Genomic DNA, 21,772 nt, shown 5'->3' on the forward strand with positions numbered 1-21,772 from the left:
TGTCCTTTGACATAAGACCAGCCAGGGAGAGGTTCTGAACCAGATGCTGTTCAGACGTCTGAGTCTTCACAAAAGCCTAAGAAAATGCCAGCTCTTTACCCAATGGGCTGTTAAAAAGCCTTTGACATATGACCAAACTAAGAGGCCCTGCCGGTAACTTCACAAAAGCTTGTGTCTTGGATTCAGTCCACCCCACTACAGAGAGCGAACAAAAGACGTCACAGACAGAGGTTTGTGCTTTGACGTCTGTCAGGCATGTTAATGCTCGTGGGAAGTGAGCTCACAGAGACTGTGACTTAAGGACACCTCAACAAGCTAGAAAAGGTGATTCACCCACCTCTTTTTAGAAACCTTTGCCTTGCCATTAGACCTGCGAGCTAGAGATGATGAGCCAACAACGCATACAGCCTGTGCTTTGACATCAGGCTGTCATCAGCCCATAAGAATGCAAACTTTCCCGAAGCTCAGAAGTAATCTCTTGGATCAGGAAATAGGGCTGGATATTTCTTGAGACCAGGTTCTGACTGCATTTAAGTAGTTTCTGTCAGCAGTCAAGCTCTCAATGCCAAAAGAATGTTTTCACACATCCGCTGTACCCAGGGAAACCATATGTGGAAATAATAGTTATACAGTAAAACATGTGTTTTATGGCACGCTCAGGGATTAGGGCATTCTGGTTATCTAAAAATTCTGGTTATCTGAGGGTCCCATCAACCTAGGAAAAAACAATGGGCAATAATAGTAAAACTCAAGTTTTTAATATTGGTAGTTCCGTAATGTGAGGCAGTTGGTCTCACATTTCTATTTTGAGATAAACATGATTACTATTTCTTAAATAAAAAATTGTTAAGCACATCATGGTAAACCAAGCCAGGGCTGTGCGCTTGAAGATGTGACAGTATTGTGGCTGGGGGCAATGCCAGTTAACAAAGCTTCCTGGTTAGCAGAGTGCCGGATAACAAAGGTTTCACTACATATACATATACATATACATATACATATACATATACATATACATATACATTAAACGACCCACTTAACTGGGATATCTTTAAGCTCAGACAGTGTTTGGACCAGATTCTGTTCAAGGTATATTTAGCTGAACCAGATCTCTCCTCCATCACAGCTGCCAGGAACTTTGTATGGAGGGTTTGATCCAGCAAGGGGCTGAGTATTTTTACATGGGAACTGTCCTGTGAATGAGAAGGGGGCAAATGGGTTAATTGCCCCAGGGCCTGGCGATTCAAAGGTGCCTGGGGCTCCGGATGCCTCCACTGCTAAATCAGCAGCAGGTGTGGCCAGAGCCCCGGGCCCTTTAAATCTCCCAGAGAGAGCACCATGTGGTGCTGACGTCTGTGGGAGGTTTGGTGTGTTGCACTCTGTGCTCCAGCCCTTCTCCTTCTGCCCAAAGCTCTGCCCCTTCTAGGAGTGCAGAACCAACAGCACCCCCACCTGGCTCAGGGGCTGGTGGAGGTGGCCAGCTTGTCTGAGAATGTTTACAGCTTTGGAGAGCTCAGAATGTTGCAGGATCAAGACCTGAGTTAGAAAAGTGAATCAGCACTAATTTGTCATGGTCTGAATAAAAAGAAATTTAATGCTGCATCTTATTTAGAGTCTGACATCAATATAGAGTCTGGAACAGGCTTGCACAACTCGGAAAGCGGTGAGGGCCATATTACTCCAAAGAAAACAGCGGTGGGCTGCAAGGGTAGGTTTGGAGGGGCGTGATACTTTATTAAGAATATTTCAATTAAATCAGGTCTGCACAACATACGGCTCCCAATGCCCTTACCCTCTCCTCTCCCAGCATCACCCTGTCCCCCCTCCCACTGATACCTCCCCTCCTGCCCTTTTCTTCATTGTCTCCACTTGGCCCCCTGGGATTTGTCTCTCCTGCACTCTGACACTTGGTGCCTTCCCTTTTCTCCTGACCTGTCTCTCTCCCCTCAGCACAAGCCCCTTCTCCTCCCCTACCTGGCTTCTGCCTTCCAGTTTGTGGGGCTGTGTGACGGGGAAGCCGCTCCCCGTTGTGATGGGGAAGCCGATCCCGGCACTCCACCCAGCCGGGCGACTAGCGCTGACAGCTGGGGCAGACTGAGGGCAGCCGTAGCGCAGACCCGACAGTCCGAGGACCGAGCCCTGGCGAGTCGCGGCGGTCCGCTGGGGCCCGCAGGTGGGGAGAACACCGCAGCTGCAGTGGGCAGCCCAGAACTGCCAGCCGGCAGAGCGGCCGGCCGACGGGACTCCAGTTGGGAGGGTGTTAGGACCCAGAAGGGGCACCACGGCACGGCGAGCGTAGGAGGGTGGGGCACCGCCCAGGAAGCCCAAAAGGGTGAGCTCAGGAACCAGGAGGGGGGAGGAGAGCAGGAGCTGGCTGTGCTCTTAAACCCCGCAGGTGGAACCGCGGAGGACGGAGGACAGAAGGAGCCCCGAGCGGCGAGGTCCCGGAACGGCACAACTGACTCCAGCGGGAGGCTCGGCGGGGACGGGCGGAGCACGGCGGCTACAAGCACCCCACCCGGACAGGCCCGGCGCCGGCTGGTAACGCGGCCGGGAAGCAGGCAGAGGCCAGGGGCACGACCAAGGCCCCGAGATGCCGAACGTGAGGCGGGACTTTAAGGGGATAGACTCGGAGAAGCGGGGTGCCGTAGGGGGGCATCATACGGACCTCGTCACAGGCTGACAGAGTATTTTTTAATCCGGCGATCGCCAACCATGACGTCACGATGCCATGTCACGTCAGTGTCCTGGTGTCTTCCAGAGTACTGCCCTCTGGCTCACACCCTGCCTCCTCGTGCCAGAGCTGCAGGCAGGCAGCCCAGCGACAAGAATCACCGCACTTCCCCCTTCCCGGCGGCGCTACGCTCCTCTGCCCAGCCGGCAGATCGGATGGGGCCGCGCCGCCCATAGTCGTCACAGGCCACACAGTGAGCCCCTGTGGGCCGCATGTGGCCCACGGGCCGTATGTTGTACAGGCCTGGTCTGGAGGCTTTCAGTGAAGAGAGATGTTGAGTGCTTTGTAAAGGATCAAGAGAATTTTGATCCATTAAGTGAACAACTGTCCAAACTGAGATGAGGCCAGTGTATTTTTCTACCATCAAACCTGATGGGATATCATCACTAATCTTTTTGGTATTGTACCTATTAAAGCTACACAAAGGTAAGAACACCAGAAATACTGTAGGGAGAGATATGGATGTGCAGTATAGCCTATTGCCTAGAATGTTCTTTCCAAACCAGCCAAACACATAGGCTACGTCTACACTGGCATGATTTTCCGGAAATGCTTAAAACGGAACAGTTTTCCGTTATAAGTATTTCCGGAAAAAGAGCGTCTACATTGGCAGGATGCTTTTCCGGAAAAGCCCTTTTTCCGGAAAAGCGTCCGTGGCCAATGTAGACGCGCTTTTCCGAAAAAAGCCCTGATCACCATTTTCGCGATCGGGGCTTTTTTGCAGAAAAGACTACTGTGCTGTCTACACTGGCCCTTTTCCGGAACAGTTTTCCGGAAAAAGGACTTTTGCCCGAGCGGGAGCAGCATAGTTTTTCCGGAAAAGCAGCTGATTTCTTACAGTAGATCGTCAGTGCTTTTCCGGAAATTCAAGGGGCCAGTGTAGACAGCTCGCAGCTTATTCCAGAAAAGCGGCTGATTTTCCTGAATAAGTGGCCCAGTGTAGACACAGCCATACTGACCTCTGCTTCCATCAACTTTATATTAAATGTGAGATTTTTTTTTTTAGATGATCGGACCTCCAAGGACAATTGTTCAGTTTTCCTGGATTGCATGTATCTGTTGGCTTTTTCACCACTACAGTCCTAAATAATATCATTTGTCCAAGGGTAGTAATTAAAGATAGGGCAAAATGGAGATAATAGTTAACAATTGAACTAAACAGGCCAGAGCTGCACTTTTAAAACAATTTAAAGAATTCATCGTTAAATGATGCATTTTAGAATGAAGAATAGTATAATATGCAATTTTGGGTTGCATCAGAAGAGTCTCAGTGTTCAAGCAACAGTGTATACAAAATATTCTAGTAAGTCTGAATATAATGGGAAAAAACAGATTAATGTTTCTTATCGTGTCAAAAGTAAGCGCATGATGAACTTCTCTAAACCAAGATTCTGGTCTGGAAACATTGGTGGTCTGGGAGGACTATGGATGTTCCTGGACCAGAGAGTTCTAGTTGCCAGGAGTCCGGCAGCAGAAGGGCTGGTGGTGGGAGCCCTACCAGGGCCAGGAGCCCCAGCCAGCAGCAGTTGACCTCCTCCGGTCTGGCAAATTCCCTTGTTGAAGCTGAGGAACTGAAATGATGAGCTTGACCCAAAGCTCATTAAAAAATCCTTCCATTGATTTCAGTGGTCTTTGGATCTGGCCCTATGGCATCAATTTGACCAGCTGATACGGAGAGCTAAAGCCATCCTCTCCCAGTGCAATCTTATACCTCACAAAAGTGCATGTTTGTTCTAGCTTAGTCTTAATAATGCCACCTAGTCACAAGGCTAGATATGAAAATGGTGATGTAGAAAAATGCAGGTGTGCATGTTAGGAAAGAATCAGAGCCTGCCATCAGAGTTCAGAAGTAATATTTAACTAGGTGTTTGTGGATAATGTAGTCGATGTCTGTTTTGAAAAGTGATGGAAAATTTCCCTTAATAATGCCTATTAAGTACTGTTTCTATGCTAACCCCTTTTCAGTTTTGAAACAGTTAGATTCTATATTCCAGGAACACATGAGTACACTTAAGGAATTGCAAAATAAACATGAAGATGTCAAATCAGGGGTCCATGCTTGATATCATCTTTCAGTGTAAGACGCTTTATTGGTCACATGCCAGACTAATGTACAAGTAGGAAGACTGAAAAAAGTTTCGTAATATCATGCCAGGTGATGGAGATGCCAAGTATGTTTAAATGAGTTGTCAGATTCTTATTCTAATTAAATCTCAGTACCCGCACCCCCCAACTCTAAAAGCTGTGAAAGCTGTTCCAGATTTAACTTAATCTGCATGGCTGTGTCTAGACTCGCAAGTTTTTCCGCAAAAGCAGCTGCTTTTGTGGAAAAACTTGCCAGCTGTCTACACTGGCTGCTTGTATTTCCTCAAGAACACTGATGATCTCATGTAAGAAATCAGTGCTTCTTGCAGAAATACTATGCTGCTCGCGTTCGGGCAAAAGTCCTTTTGTGCAAAAGCTTTTGCGCAAAAGGGCCAGTGTAGACAGCTCAGATTTGTTTTGTGCAAAAAAGCCCCGATTGCAAAAATGGCGATCAGGGCTTTTTTGCACAAAAGCACGTCTAGATTGGCACGGACGCTTTTCCGCAAAAAGTGCTTTTGCAGAAAAGCGTCTGTGCCAATCTAGACGTTCTTTTCCGCAAATGCTTTTAACGGAAAAACTTTGTTTTATTTACAGTCTTATCTTTAAGGGAGTGAGGAACCTTTTTTGGATTGGGGGCCACTGACTCACAGGAAAATCAGTCAAGGGCCACATACAAGTAAGAAGCAAAGAAACAAAACCCCCCAAAGCTCTCATTGACCTGACCCCCAAAGTGAGAAGGAAAAACATCCTCACTGACATGGCCTCCAACATAGAAGTAAGGGGAAAAAAGAGACACTTACCTCACTCTCACAAAACAGGTTCTAGGATTCCCCTCATAGGGAGGGAGTGCTGAGGTTCAGCTCTCCCCTTCCCCAGGGCTGGATTAACTCTTCTGGGGGGCCCAATGCCAGTAGATGTTGTGGGACCTCCCCTCTAGGCTCCAGGGTAGGGACAAATACGCGGGGGATCAGTGTGCAGGAGGGAGCTGCTGGGGAATTGGCTGGAGCTGGGGAGTTAGGCTCTGAGTGAGCGGTAGAGTGAGTGAGAGGTAGAGTGCAGGGAGAAAGGTTTTAAGAGTGGGTGGAAGGCAGGGTGTAAGAGTGGCCTGAGGGTGGGAGTGTAGGGAGCAGGAGTGGTCGGGGGGGGGGGGGTGTCTGAGCAGGAGTTAGGGCACAGGAGCAGGCTGGAAATGTGGGATCTGGGAGGGAGGTGGGGTGCAAGAGTGGGCTGAGGTGGGGGGTGCAGTTTCTCGGTGGGAGGTAAGATGTGGGAGCAGGTTGGGGATGGGGGCTCAGGGTCTGGGAAGGAGGGAGGGGGCAGGAGCAGACTGGAAGTGTAGTCTGGGAGGGAGGACGGCATGGGAAGGAGCAGGGAGTTTGGGGTACTTACCTGGGGGCCATAGATTCCCCATCCCTGTTTAGGGTTCAGATGGTGAGGAGACAGAAAATACGGGACAATTTGCACATTTTTAGAGAAAAAATCCAGACATCTGCAGGGGGGCTTTGATATGGGCCTATCCCTTTAAAAACAGGATATCTGGTCACCCTACACCTGTCTAATTAACTGAAGATGCAGATCACAGTAGGAATTCAAACAGAGCAATTTGTTACAGGTGTTAAACTTATATCCACAGAGTTTAGCCCCCTGCAGCACAGTACATGCCATATTCTATGCCTGGTATGTTGGAAGGAAGAATAAATACATTATCTTTCAAGGCCTTTGATTTCTTAAAATGATAGCAGGAAATTATTAAGCCATTTTGCTGATGGTGAGATCAGCTTGAACAGATAATGGGCCAACGTCAAGTACCTACAGGAAAAGGAAAAGTTTTGACCTTCCCCTTGGTGTACAAACCATTAAACCACAAATAACGCACCATGTTGTAACAGATCTCTTTTCTTACCGGTCTGGTTGCAACATCTCTGAATCTTTACAAATTGTCGCTAGCCATTTTACTTCCCGTTAACCCTTCCAGCTACAGAAGTGGTATGGACTCCGGGACTATGATGTTTCTCGTGCTGCTTAGTGCATATCACAGATTTCCCTGGAATGGTCACAGATTTCTCTGGAATGTGAAGTCATGTGGTGCTTCTGCAGATGCATCTCAAACTCACTGTACATAGATATGAAAAAGGAGCCAGCAGATTTTACTGTCTCTCGTTCAGGGGAAGAAATAGAGATGGGTCTAACATGTAAATTAGAATCCAGAAGCTGAACATTCTGAAGCTTGTTTTGTTTTAGCCCAGGAGTTGATTCAAGCACATTGGAAACTTTTTAGTGCAGGGAGGTGCGCTGTGGTTTCAGTCAGAGAGCAGAATATGTGTAAGTGGAACTTTTCTTTCTCTATGTATAGAGTAACTCAAAATGATGCCTAAGGCAAGCAACGGCAACCACAATGAACACAATCTAAAGCTGCACATTTTTAAAAATAACTTCCCCTCCCCTTATTTTGTTTGTGTGTGAAAAGCACCCATGGAGAAATTACAGATGAAAGGAAAAGTATGCTTAAAGTTAAGCAATTGCTTAAGTGATTTCCTGAACAGCTCTGGACTTAAATAGAGGCTTACATTCTGTCTTGAATTGGGACCTAAAAGATGGTTTCTAGAATTTGTTTCTCATATGTCAGTTATCGTATTAAACTCAGTCATCACAGCACAAACACAGTCCTAGCTATTTGCAGAAAAATGAGATGTTAAAGGTTATTTGAGTTCAAAGCAATGCCTTTGACATTTTGAAAACTATATTTGAGTGATTTTACCCTTTTTGTTATGACCAACTTATCCTTAAAAAAATTATGAACAAAACAGAAGCCCTAGTTATCAGTTATAATTACAAATCACTTGGCAGTGAAAGAGAGAAAGGAATTTTATTGCTAGAATTTCCTTAATACTTTTGGCATTAGATACAACAAAGTGAACATGACTCAAAGGAAAACTTGCTATAAATCCACTGGCAGTATTTGTTTAAGACCAACCCACCATGACTTTTAAAGATAGAGCACTCCAAGTGGGATTGGCGGACAGAGAATAACTTCTCTTTTTTAATGGAAAAGTGTCATAAAGATGGCAATCCTAATAAACCAAGGAGTTTTCATTATTGATTTAGCCATTGGGTATCACACATTTTTCACTCCATCTTGCTGATCAGAATGTGACTTTATGGCACTGCAAGCATTCAGTAAAACCTGGAAATTGAACATTTTGCTTTCTTTTACCTGCAGCAAATTGAAAAAAATTACCACGTGTGGTAGATTCAGGAATTTTTTTCCCAACCTTTGGGTTTCTAAATGGTAGAAGTTCCTTAGAGGACCATAGACTATCATGCCATCATGGCATAGAACAAATATTTATTACTATGTATTTCACAAACATTTTGGATCATATTTTGTCAGAAAAATGGTGCTCTACAAGCATTCAAAATGGTATGTAACTCTGAGGCTACATCTACACCAGTGTTTCTTAAACTTTTTATGACCGAGGAAAACCAAACTAATTTTTTTTTATGAGGAACAGCAAGGAGTTTTTGTTGAGGAAAAAAAAAAGGTCGGGGGGGAAGTTATCAAGAGGGAAAAAAGTCGCCTGTCCCTTTAAGGGTGGTCATTTTGAACTCTATCGTTCTCCACGGCATACCTCCAACTGCCTCACGGTACACTGGTGTGCCACGGAACACCATTTAAGAAAAACTGAATTACACTTTCGGGGTTTTTTTTGAAAAAGCTATGCAAATTGCACTCCCCAATTTGCGTAGCTTTTTCCGATTGCTTTTCTGGAAGAGGCTTTTCTGCCATTTGCCCCCGTTTAGATGGAGCCAAATGGCGGGAAAAGCTCCTCTTTCAGAGGAGCCCTTATTCCTCATAGAACTAGGTATACCGGGCTCCCCAAAAGGGTACATTTGCTCTTCCGCAAAAAAAAAAAAAAAAAAAAAAGTGAAAGAACAAACAAGCTCCCTGGACACAGCAGAGTTTTTCAGTAGCCTAGAAAAACCTCACAGTGTAGCTGTACCCTGAAATTGGATGACTTCTGTGATACAAAAATAACTTTATATAGGAATGTGATTTGTCAAATTGAGCAAAATACAAACATTCTACACTTTAAAAATTACTTCTCTTTTCCTGCTGTTAATGCTTTATAAATGAAATTCAGCTGGACTTCAGCAATGTTATGGATTAGCTTCAATCCCATTAATATTGTACGTAGATATTGAATGTTGTTAAAACAATATTGATTGAACAGTTAATTCTCCTTTAAAAAGGTTCTTGTTCACATATTAACAATGCTAATAATATATTGCATTTATAATAGTGCCTTTCTTCATATTGAATTCTGAGGTTTTTTGTGTAACAAACTATATGCTTTAGCTGCCAATGCATATGTTAATTTACCTTTAAGGTGATGCATTTAAAATGTATATTTTAACAGTTGAAAATGGCAAAAGTTACCTTTTCTACTAGTACTAGCTTATTTATTTTGCAAATATTTTCTATTTCTGATTTTTTTAAAATATGTAGCAGATTAAGATGCTTCTGTTTAAAAATCTATATCACAAAATTAATTATGCAGGATATATTGACCCTAAGTCAATGTTTCTGAAAGAATTATTCATTTCCCATATGTTTTTAACTGTGCAAACTGGTTTCTGTATTTATTTAACTTCATTTTTTAAATACAAGAGGCCCAAGGCAGAGGATATTACCCATATTTTTGAAAATTAGCCTTTAAATTGCTCTAGCTTTTTTGTCTAATTTGACACCTCATTGAGGATAATGGGATAAAGACTGAAGAAGTGCATCTATCTCATGAAAATGACGAGGAGTGAATCCATTAACAGTTCTGACTGATGGTATTGCTTTTGCAGAGGAACTTTTCTGCAAGAGTGGGATATTTGGGAGGAGAACAATAGATTCATTTCTGATGGTGATATTGTGGCCACTGAAAGGACATAAAGTTGGGCCTTCCCTTCATGCAGAGTTGCAGTGGCATAACTAAGGAGATGTCTTCCTGGCTATAGAAGGTATGTTTATACACCAAGATTCCTAACTCAAGATAGATATCTCAGTGTCAAATTCTAGTAGAGTCAGAGCCCAGGTATTAGCTTCAATGTACTGGTTGAGGTAAAGCCTCAAAGACTTCAATTAGTTACATTGAGGTAAAAACTACCTGTGTTTTGTCCTCACAAGGACTTTACATTGAGATGGGAATTGAATTATGTAGCTTGAGGTAAAAGCACATCATGTTCCATAATGAAGACATAGCCTAAAGGTGACGTTTTAAAACTCTTCAGTTAAATGGATACAGAAGTCTCTAAGCAGGAACTCTTATTTTGATTTTAATAAGGCTTATTTTGGTTTAGCTTAAATCAATTAGGAATAGGTTTACGCCTAACCAAAATAAGCCATTCGTAAACATAAAAGAAAGTACTCACACAGGGGTTTACACCAATTTAACTAAACTGGTACAAATTTGTGCACAAGCAGCACTTTTGACCCTATTATTATGTAACCATCAAGGGTGTGTTTACACCTTTAAAAAAAAACCCAACATCTCACAGTAGTGAGTCTCAGAGCCTGGATAAAATGACTTGGACTCACAGGGAGGGGGGTCTCTGGGGTGCAGGTTGAGAGCTTCAGAGTGTGAGAAGACTCGCTGGGATGAGCTTGGAGAAAGGATAAGGCTTTGAGAGAGAGTTTGAGTGCAGGAAGAGGGCTCAAGGCTGGCACAAAGCACTGGGGTGAGAGAAAGGGTGAATGGTGCAGGCTCTTGTCAGGTGGCTCTTACCTCAAGCAGTTCCCCAAAATAAACAGCTTGTTTCTCTGGCCCCTATGTGAAAGCACAGCCAGGTGGCTCTCCCCACCACTCCTCCAATTCCCACGGTTCCCAGCCAATGGGAGCTGCAGAATCGGAACTTGTGGCAGGATGCAGAGATTCGCTGGCTACCCCTGCTTCTAGGTGCTAGAGAGATGTGCCAGTCACTTCAGATGTACCAGTCACACAGAGCCAGGGCAGGTAGGAAGCTTGCCTTAGCCCTGCTGAGCCGTCAGCTGAACTTTCAGCGGCTTCTTAACTGCAGCAGCTGAAACTACAGGGCAAATGTAAGTAGACAGAGTGGAATTACCCAAACTAGAATTTGGCCAAGACTCCAGAGCTAACTCTGCCACTCTTGGGAATGTTAATGTCCACACTTTAGAAATGAATAGTAAACGCTGTTTCAGAGAAGCAATCTTGTTAGTTTGTTTGAGCAAAAACTACAAGGATTCCTGTGGCACCATAAAGACTTGCACATTTCATAGCATCATAGAACACTGGAACTGGAAGGGACCTCTGGAGGTTATTGAGTCCAGTCCCCTGCCCTCACGACAGGATCAAGCACTGTCTTAGGTCATAAGCTTTTGTGGGCTACAGCATCCATCAAAGTGAGCTGCAGCCCACGAATGCTGATACCCTAATACATTTATTAGCCTTTAAGATGCCATGGGACTCCTTGTTGTTTTTTTTTATAGTAAACACTTCTTGAAGTCCCAAATCATTAACAGTATGAATGTGTAGATTTTTAAAAACACACCTTTTGCCAAGTGCCTTAAATACTAACCATATCCTGAACAAACAATGTATGATGAAGCATGTTAACATTTTATTGGAACTTTGCTTAATCAAATATTTTACAACCAAAACCAAAGCAACAAAAGCAAATAAATTCAGCTTTTCTTGGGTATTATCACTGTATTTATGGTCTTTGCAAAAGACCACCCAGAAGCCTTTGAATAGAGATAATTCTACAATTTGTACAGTGGTGATAATTATTAGTAATTATTATTTGCAGTGCAGTAGTACTAAGGGTATGTCCCCGCTGCACTTAAAAACCCATGGCTGGCCAGTGGCAGCTGACTCTAGGGCTTGGGCCAAGGGGTTAGTTACAGGTAATTACATTTGTTCTTAGTCTGGTGCCTGGCCTCTATGCCTCAGAGAGCAAGAGGGTCCCAGAGCTTGGCTTGCAGCCTGCACCAGAACAACTCCACCATGGTTAAACAACCACGCAACAGGAGTCCCATGAGCCTGAGCCAGCTGGCATAGGCAAGCTGTGGGTGTCTAACTGCAGTACAGACATACCCTTTGAAGCCCCAGCTCCTATTGAGGGCTTATCCTATATGGTGCTGTACATACGCATAATGAGAGGGAAGCCCTAACCAGACCAGCTTTCAAACTAAGTAGACAATATAAAATAAAATAAAACACTCAGGTGCTAAATGAGTTCCAAGGTCACACAGGAGGTATGGGTCCCAGATGTGCATTGAACCCCCTATCACCTAAATGCTGGTCCAGGACAGTAACTACAAACCTTCTGCTCTCCCTCCCCTTGACAGTTGTTTCTCCAGAAAATTCCAGGAACAGCTGAGTTGGCATAGCAGGGCACCCAGGAGGGCCTGAATTCTTCCTTGTGGGGGGGAAGGATCCTGGGATACACATGCAGGTGTAGCTCAGCTATCCTTGGGAGCAGGGAGCAACTTGAGCTGGGTAATTATAGGTCTGTCAATCTGACATTGATCCTTGGCAAGATAATGGATCAACAGATACATGACTTGATTAATAAAGAATTAAAGGAGGATAATATAATTAATGCCAATCAATGTGGTTTGATGGAAAATAGCTCCTGTCAAACTAATTTGATATCTTCTTTGATGAGATTACCTGTTTTATTGATAAAGGTAATAGTGTTGATGTAATGCACTCAGACATCTGTAAGGCATTTGATTTGACAAAGCATGACATTTTGATTAAAAATACTGGAAGAACATGAAATTAGCAAGACACACAGCAAATTGATTAAAAGATGGCCAACTGATAGGTCTGCAAAGGTAACTCTAAACGGGGAATCATCTTCGAGAGGGTGTGTTTTTAGTGGAGTCCTTCAGGGTTTGGGTTTTGGCCTTATACTCTTCAACATTTTTATCAATGACCTGCAAGAAAACAAAGTCAACACTGTTAAAATTTGCAGATGACACAAAAAGTGAAGGACTGATAAATAATGAAAGGAACAGGTCACTGATACAGAGTGATCTAAACTAGGCATCCACAAACAGTATGGGTGCGTCTACACTGCACCGTAACTTGAAATAAGATACGCAATTTGAGCTACACAAATTACTAATCTTATTTCAATGCTATTTTGAAATAACTTATTTCGTCATTTGGTGCTGTCTACACAGCACCAAATTTCAAAATAAAGTGCTATTCTGAAACATCACTTACTCCTTGTAGAATGAGGTTTACAGGGACGTTGGAATAGCAAGCCCGAAATAATGGGCTTGCTGTGAAGATGTGGGATAGCTATTTCACGATACTCTGGTGTCCCAAAATAGCGTTGCAGAGTAGACATACCCAAAGAGTTTTCATATGGCCATATGTAAATGTTTATATCTTGTAACAAAGAATACAGACCATACTTACAAGATGCGGAACTGTATCCCAAAGGCGCCATTTCAGGAGGGTAGAGGAGGCAGCAGCCATGCGCTCCAGGACATGGTTTGCTTTTCATCCAGTTCCCAAGACTCTAAGGGTATGTCTACACTAGCTCGTTAGTTCTAGCTAGGTAGGCAAATGAGGGCAACCGGAGTTGCAAATGAAGCCCGGGATTTAAATATCCTGGGCTTCATTTGCATGTTCCCGGTCACTGCCTTTTTAAAATCCTCCTTAGTCCGAACTCCGTGCCCGTGGCTACACGCGGCAAGGAGTAGGTAGTTCGAATTAAAGATCCTAATTCAAACTACCATTACTCCTCATTCCACGAGTTCGGACTAAGGGGGATTTAAAAATGGCGGCCCCGAGTAGTATGCAAATGAAGCCCAGGATATTTAGAAAAGAAGGAGTTGCAGTGTATGTAAGAGAGCAGTATGATTTCTCAGAGCTCCGGTATATAGAAGGAGAAAAGCCTGTTGAGAGTCTATGGGTTAAATTTAGAGGTGGAAGCAACAGGGGTGATGTTGTGATTGATGTCTGTTATAGACTGCTGGATCAGGTGGATGAGGTAGACAAGGCTTTCTTCAGACAACTGAAGCTTCCAGATCACAGTTCCTGGTTCTCATGGGGGACTTTAATAACCCTGATATCTGTTAGGAGACCAATACAGCAGTACACAGACAATCCAGGAAGTCTTTGGAGAATGTTGGGGATAACTTCTTGGTACAAGTGCTGAAGGAACCGATCAGAGGCAATGCGCAACTTGACCTGCTGCTCACAAACAGTGAGGAACTAGTAGGGGAAGTAAAGATGGGTGACAACATGGGAAGCAGTGATCATCAGCTGGTGAATTTCAGGATCCTGACCAAAGGAAGAAAGGAGAGTAGCAAAATACATACCGTGGACTTCGGAAGAGCAGACTTTGACTCCCTCAGAGAACTGGAATGCTTACATGAAGGAGAAAGGGGTCCAGGAGAGCTAGAAGTATTTTAAAGAAGCCTTATTAAAGGCACAGGAAGAAACCATCCCAAAGCGCAGTAAGAAAAACAAATATGGTAGGCGACCAGATTGGCTTACCGGAGAAATCCTTGGTGAGCTTAAACACAAAAAGGAAGCTTACAAGAAGTGGAAACTTGGACAGATGACTAGGGAGGAGTATAAATATATTGCTTGAGAATGCAGGGGAGTTATCAGGAAGGCGAAAGCGCAACTGGAATTGCAGCAAGCAAGAGATGTGAAGGATAACAAGAGAGGCTTCTACAGGCATTTTAGCAATAAGAGGGTGATCAGAGAGGGTGTGGGGCTCTTACTGGATGAGGGAGGTAACCTAGTGACAGATGATGTAGGAAAAGCTGAAGTACTCGATGCTTTCTTTGCCTCTGTCTTCACAGACAAGGTCAGCTCCCAGATTAATGCACTAAGCAACGCAGTGTGGGAAGGAGGTGGACAGCCCTTGGTGGCGAAAGAACTGGTTAGGAACTATTTAGAAAAGCTAAACATACACAAATCCATGGGTCTGAATTTAATACATCCGAGAGTACTGAAGGAGTTGGCAAATGTCATTGAAGAGCCTTTGGCCATTATCTTTGAAAACTCATGGAGATCAGGAAAGATCCCTGATGACTGGAAAAAGGAAAATGTAGTGCCCATCTTTAAAAAAGGGGAAGAACAATCCAAGGAAGGACAATCCAAGGAACTATAGAACAGTCAGCCTTACCTCAGTCCCTGGAAAAATCATGGAGGGGATCCTCAAGGAATCCATTTTGAAGCACTTGGGAGAGGAGAAAGTCATCAGGAATAGTCAACATGGATTCACCAAGAGCAAGTCATGCCTGACCAATCTGATTAGCTTCTATGATGAGGTAACTGGCTTTGTGGATATGGGAAAATCAGTGGATGTGATATATACCTTGACTTTAGCAAAGCTTTTCATACGGTCTCCTACGATATTCTTGCCAGCAAGTTAAGGGAGTATGGATTGGATAAATGGACTGTAAGATGGATAGAAGACTGGCTAGACTGTTGGGCCCAATGGGTAGTGATCAATGGCTCAATGTCAGGTTGGCAGTTGGTTTCTAGCGGAGTGCCCCAAGGATCCGTTCTAGGGCCAGCTTTGTTCAACATCTTTATTAATGACCTGGATGAGGGGATGTTTTGCACCCTCAGCAAGTTTGCAAATGAGAGAGTGGTAGGTACACTGGAGGGCACGGATAGAGTCCAGAGTGACCTAGACAGATTAGAAGATTGGGCCAAAAGAAATCTGATGAGGTTCAACAAGGACAAGTTTCAATTCCTGCACCTGGGACAGAAAAATCCTAAGTATTGTTACAAGCTGGGGACTGACTGACTAAGTAGCAGTTCTGCAGAAAAGGACCTGGGGATTACAGTGGATGAGAAGCTGGATATGAGTCAACAGTGTGCCCTTGTAGCCAAGAAGGCGAATGGCATATTAGGTTGCATTAGGAGGAGCATTGCCAGCAGATCTAGAGAAGTGATTATTCCCCTTTATTCGGCTCTGGTGAGGCCACATTGGAATACTGTGTCCAGTTCTGGGCCCCCCACTATAGAAAGGGTGTGGACGCATTGGAGAGGGTCCAGCGTAGGGTGATCAAAATGATTAGGGGGCTGGAGCACATGACCTATGAGGAGAGACTGAGGGATCTGCATTTGTTTAATCTGCAGAAGAGAAGAGTGAGGGGGGATTTGATAGCAGCCTTCAACTTCCTGAAGGGAGGTTCCAAAGACGATGGAGAGGCTGTTCACAGTAGGGACGGATGGCAGAACAAGGAACAATGGTCTCAAGTTACAGTGGGGGAGATCTAGGTTGGATATTTGGAAAAACTATTTCACTAGGAGGGTGGTGAAGTACCACACACACTTTGGTACTGATTACCCTCTCAAATCAGGCTCAGAGAGACCTCAGGGTTATGGAACACTTGTGTCTGTATTCACCCAAGCTTGTTTCACTACAAATGATGAACTATATACAAAAGCTTGAGGGGGTAGCCGAGTTAGTCTGTAACTGGAAAAACTTTAAAAAAACCAATGAATAGTCTTGCAGCACCTCAAAGACTAATAAAGCATGTAGACAGTATCATGCGCTTTCGTGGATACAACCCACTTCTTCAGATGAGTGGAGTATTAAAAGTCCAGTTCCAAAAATAAATGGGGGAGGATGGCGAAAGAAAGGGGGAAAATAGTAAATTAGAGTGTTCAAGTTACAATCTGTTCCCCTTAAATGTAGGTGGCAGAGCAAGGGTTAATTAGGTGTGCCTATATTAGCATCCGGCTATAAGGCCTATGAGTGTATGCAAAAATCACTGGACTCACTCAGGTTTGAGTTTTGAAGTGGGGCTTAATGACAGATGGGGAAAAAATATTCAGAAAGATGAGCAAACGAGAGAGAATTCACAAGAATGAAATAGTTAATGCTTTGAAATTTAGTAACGCAACCCTTCTCTAAAGCAAGAAAGGTAAGAATTGAGAAAACAGAGTTTTGTTTGCCTAAGCAATCATTTCCTGATTGTTTTAATCAATTATGATATACTAAATATAACAGTTTCCTTGTAATGAATTGAACACAGGAATCAAGCCCATGGTAGATGATATAACAAACACTGTTGCTTGGTGAAATTTTGTAAGGTACATGTATGCAAACCCTTTCTAAAGCTCAATAACAAAAAATTAAACCCTATCATTAGAAAAATAGGTCATTATCCAGGAAAAACAACGGTTAAGAAGGAGGAAACTCCTAGTATTCATTACAGGTGTAAAGCGGACGGTCCCTGGTTGTTGGCAGGAGGGATTAAACTTGGGACCTTTGGGCTAAAGTCATGTGCTTCTGCAATATGAGCTAAAAGGCCACTAGCTTTTAGCGAAGGCTGTTGAGCAGATTTCATTCTCCCTTTCTCTGAGCCTCTTGTTTACATGGGCAACACCACCTCCATTCTTTACTTGTTAACTCTATGCCTCCGTTCTACAAATAAATCATTCAGAGTCTAGACCCAATTCACAGGCATGCTTTGTCAGCTTTGCAATGCTGAAGCATTCCAGTAAAGCTTGTCCCACCTGTCGCTGTTGTAAAGTTACAGGAATAATCATTAGTCAAAGTGTGGGGGAGGAGGAGGAGGTGGAGGAGGATTAGTTGTAAGTATATTTGCTTGCTTTTAATATAGGGAACATCTTTCCTTTATTTGGTGACTCACTTTTCTTTTACACTTTAGGTGGGGATGGATTAACCACCGATCCCTGCCTAAGGCATAAGGCATAAGGCATCACAGCATAAGATCAGAATCTCAGCTCCTATTAAAAAATGTAGATGAGAATCACAAAAAGAATTTAATGCTGCCATGCTTCATATTACAACAGCTCACTTTTAGGCATCCTGCTGCCAAGTGGAAGTCATAGCCCTGTGTTAGGTGCCTAGGCTCCCTGTACTATTCATGGGCAAAGTAAGGCACTGAAGAAGCCAAACCAACCAATAGGAAATATCATCAAGCAGGCTGTGGTGTAAGCTCCACTGCTTAAAGGGGTTAAGTGTCTAAATCCAGACCAAATGAAGTCAGCCATCTCCACTTGGGATTCCTAGCTCTGATGAACCCTCTCTTGGACTTAGAGGCCTGTTCTTTTTCAAGAAAAGGAGGAGCTTTAACCCAACATTTAGCCCACTCACTCAGCCACAGGTGGGGAGGCATGGAGCTACTGCAAACCTCCTGCAGGATGTGCCTAGGAGTCCTGATTACTTTGCTTTGGCTCAGTCTTTGGGAGGAATAGTGAAACCCGGCCAATTCATTAAGTTCCTTGCTTACTCTTTTAGGAAAATTTTCCCTGAAAATGTCAACCACCATGAAGTGTGTGTTCCCAACAATGGATACTTTTCACAAGCGTTTCATGCCACCATGAGAAGATCCTGATTGGTGGTGCATGTCAATATTTTTCCAGTGGTTTCAGGTAACAGTCACATAATCAAGTACTTTCTTTACCAGGAGACCATGCCTTATCCTGGCAGGGACTTGGAATCAGTGATCCAAAGGATTTTTTCCCCCTCCTCTGGCTACAGAGATTGCACAATGAATAGTGTAAACAGAGGCATTGAAATACTGATACTCTGTAAAGACTGAAGCATTGTGCCTTACTGCATTCCCTTTTTCAAATACTTTGACTACATCTACACTGGCGCGTTCTCATGCAAAAACTCTTTTGTGGAAGAGTTCTTTTGCAAAAACTCTTCCAGAAAAAAACGTCTACACTGGCATGTGCTTTTCCGCAAGAGCATCCATGCCAGCGTAGACGCTCTCTTGCGCAAGAAAGCTCTGATGGCCATTTTAACCATAGGGCTTTCTTGAGCAAGAAATTCATGTTGCCTGTCTACATTGGCCTCTTGCGCAAGAACACTTGCACAAAAGGGCTTATTCCTGAGTGGGAGAGTCAGAATTCTGGTGCAAGAAGCCCTGATTTCATACAGTAGAATGTCGGTTTACTTGTGCAAGAACACGCGGCCAGTGTAGACAGGCAGCAAGTTTTTGCTCAAGAACGGCCCCTTCTGCGCAAGATCGCACCAGTGTAGACACAGCCTTTATTTCAGAATAACGACTGCTATTCCAAAATAACTTTGTGAGCATCTACAAAGCCAAACCACTATTTCAAAATAATTTCAAAATAGCAGACGGCTTATTTCAAGTTCTGTAAACCTCTTTCTACGAGGGATAGCGCCTATTCAGAAATAGCTATTTTGGAATAGGCACGGTGTAGACAGGGAATAGGGGCTATTTCAAAATAGGGGGCCTCCAGCCCTTCCCTGCTGGTCACTCTGTCCACACACAGGAAAACTCTATTCCCCCCTCCCCCGGAACCCTTAAAGCTGCAAACTCTGCAGACAGGATTTGTGGCTTGCAACGGGCCTGACAGCCCTGAGCCATTCTGAAGCTGCCCTTGACTCCATTTAAGTCCAAGATGAGCCAGACTGATGGTGCCAGCCAGCCTCCCACTGCTCCCTGGAAGCATTCAGCCAGATCCCAGGAGCCTGCCAGGAGATGCAAGTGATGTGCACCTTTCTGGTCTGGTGCGGAGGTCCTGGACCTTATTGAGGTTTGGGGGGATGAGACAAACCTCCAGGATCTCCACACCAGATGCAGAAAGACAGATGTCTATGGCTTTGTGCATGGCAGACAGTCTGGGGAGCAAAGGCCACATCCACACACAAGAACAGGTGTGGATGAAGGTCAATGAGCTCCGCCAGGCTTATGCCAGGGCCAAGGAGGGCAGCTCCCGATCTGGGGCAGAGTCCTACATCTGCCCGTATTATAAGGAGCTGGACCACATTCTGGGGGGTGGGGCAGTCCCTCCCCCCTCAGTTATAGACTCTGGGGTGGAGAAGCTTGTTGTTGTCTTTGCTAGGGGCCCAGATGATGGCGATGAGGAAGAGAAGGAGGCCCAGGACCAGGATGTGGCCAGCCTGAGCACTGAGCTGACCCAGGAGCCCTAAGGCCTCCCTGCAGACATCTCCCAGGCGCCATTCAAGGCCGGGGAAAGGAAAATCATGTGATTGCATCACTTTCCCGTCATGCAGGGGGTTGGGGAGAAGCTAGGCACTCCACGCTTGTCCCTTGCTGACCACAGATCACTCAGCAACCTGTGCACGTGGGAGCATGTGCCGTGCCACTCCTGGGCATGTAGCCCCAGCGGATTGACACACAGGAGCCTTGGGTTGTTGGCCACAGGCAGTCTGGAGAGACCTGCAATGCTCTTGACCCTGAGGTAGGTCATCCTCCCTCCACTAAACACCGGTAGAAGGAGGCAGGGGACATTCCCCGTCCTCCCACCCCCAACCACACACACTCAGCACTCCCGCACACGGGCATGGCCACAGTCTCAGGGTAGCCCCCTGAGTCCCAGGTACATTAGGGGCCTCTGGTCATAGCACATATGGCATGGCTCCAAGCACATTGGCTGGGTCGGTGCCAAGAACTGTTGCTCTCAGCTTGCAGGGGGTCTGGATTACAGGCACTGTGTCCCCTGGGATGACTGACCATCTTTCTTTGTTCTCCACAGCCGGACCAGCTGCAAGTGGAGGGTGGTCCACACCACCCAGGACATCCTACCTCACCCAAAACTTCGCGATTCAGTGTCCAATCATGTGGACACGCTATTTCAAAATAGCTAAGCACTATTTTGAAGCGGTTCTACACACAAATGCGCTATTTTGAAATAAGATATTCCAGAATATCTCTTCCAGAATAGCTTATGCCAAAATATGCGGTGGTGTAGACATATCCTGTGATTTCATGAGTTGTCTGCTTCATTCCTTCTTAATAAATTGCTGAGGATACCCACGGTCAGCTGATGAAAAATTAACATAGCTCAGCCAGTGCCGGACCAAGCCACACTTGCACCCCAGGCAGCGGGCGTGGTGCATGCATTGCCCCTCCCCCGGGCGCGTGTCGCCCCTTACCACTTCAATCAGGTGCCCTCCATAGGTTGGCACCCTAGGCAGCTGCCCAGCTAACCCCCCCCCTTAATCCGGCCCTGAGCTCATCTGAAATCAGTAGAGCAATCCTGATGGACACTTGCTGAGGCGATGGCACCTAAAATGCTAAATTAGGAATTAGCTGCTGAAAAGGGTACAACAGTAAATTGGCTCAGTAGCATCTTCACAAAATATGTACACTAGGAAATTCCTTGGAAGTCACATTTCCAAGACAAAGATGATCACATAACCTTGAATCGAAACACCTTCAAGGCAGTTCTGGCAATGGCCACAAAAAGACTAGAAAATTGAGATGAACCGGTTACAGTAATACGTACAGTAGCCTTCTCTGATCTTGACCTTTTTTTATACAATACCTGACCACTCCAACCTTGTAGGATTGACATTTAGAACAAAGGTTTTTCACGTGAGAAATTACAGCAAAAATATCCTATCTAAAGTTCATGGCAGCAGTGCAAGTAGGACAGTCTGGTCTGACGCGCCATACCAGCAAGAGATTTACAGCCAGTGCAAAGTACCAGAAAGACATAGGAACAACAGAATGGGGGGTTTCCAGGTGGCCCCATGCCTGGAGCTCCTTTGGTGCAGCTAGACTGCCCCCAACCCTTTCACATCCGGTCTCCTCTGTGTGCATAGCAGCCGAGAGAGAGAACAGGACTGGGGGTGATACAGCTGCACTAAAGGAGCTACCGGCATGGGACCATCCAATGGCCTCATGTTCTGCAGAAGCAGATCACTGGCAGCTTCTCTAGTACAGTGGTGCCACCCCCAGCCCTGCCCCTCCAGCCCTGTTCTCTGGCAGGCCTGCTGTACAGACCCCAGGGAGATGCAGCTGCATGTAAGGGTTAAGGTATGAGGGCCGTGCTAGAGGAGCTGCCAGCCTGGAGTGACTAGGTGGACTCCATGTGCTGCTTCTTTTGCTGCTGTGGTTCTGAAGTCTCCGACATAGTAGGAGGAGGGCAGAGCCTCCCCTGCCATCCCCAATTAACATGGGGTAAAGGCCCTGAGCTGGCGGCA

At 45.0% G+C, this 21,772-nt stretch overlaps 1 long non-coding RNA gene across 1 annotated transcript; it reads left to right on the forward strand.

The window, feature by feature from the left end:
- The first annotated feature begins 40 nt into the window (after positions 1–40).
- LOC112543545 (uncharacterized) lies at positions 41–20,666 on the forward strand. Its single transcript, XR_003086766.2, has 4 exons — positions 41–324; positions 9,674–9,829; positions 18,086–20,025; positions 20,320–20,666. It is a non-coding gene; the product is annotated as an uncharacterized LOC112543545 (long non-coding RNA).
- Positions 20,667–21,772: the final 1,106 nt, after the last annotated feature.

The sequence above is a fragment of the Pelodiscus sinensis genome, chromosome 4 (genome assembly GCF_049634645.1).
Source record: "Pelodiscus sinensis isolate JC-2024 chromosome 4, ASM4963464v1, whole genome shotgun sequence".
NCBI lineage: Eukaryota > Metazoa > Chordata > Testudines > Trionychidae > Pelodiscus > Pelodiscus sinensis.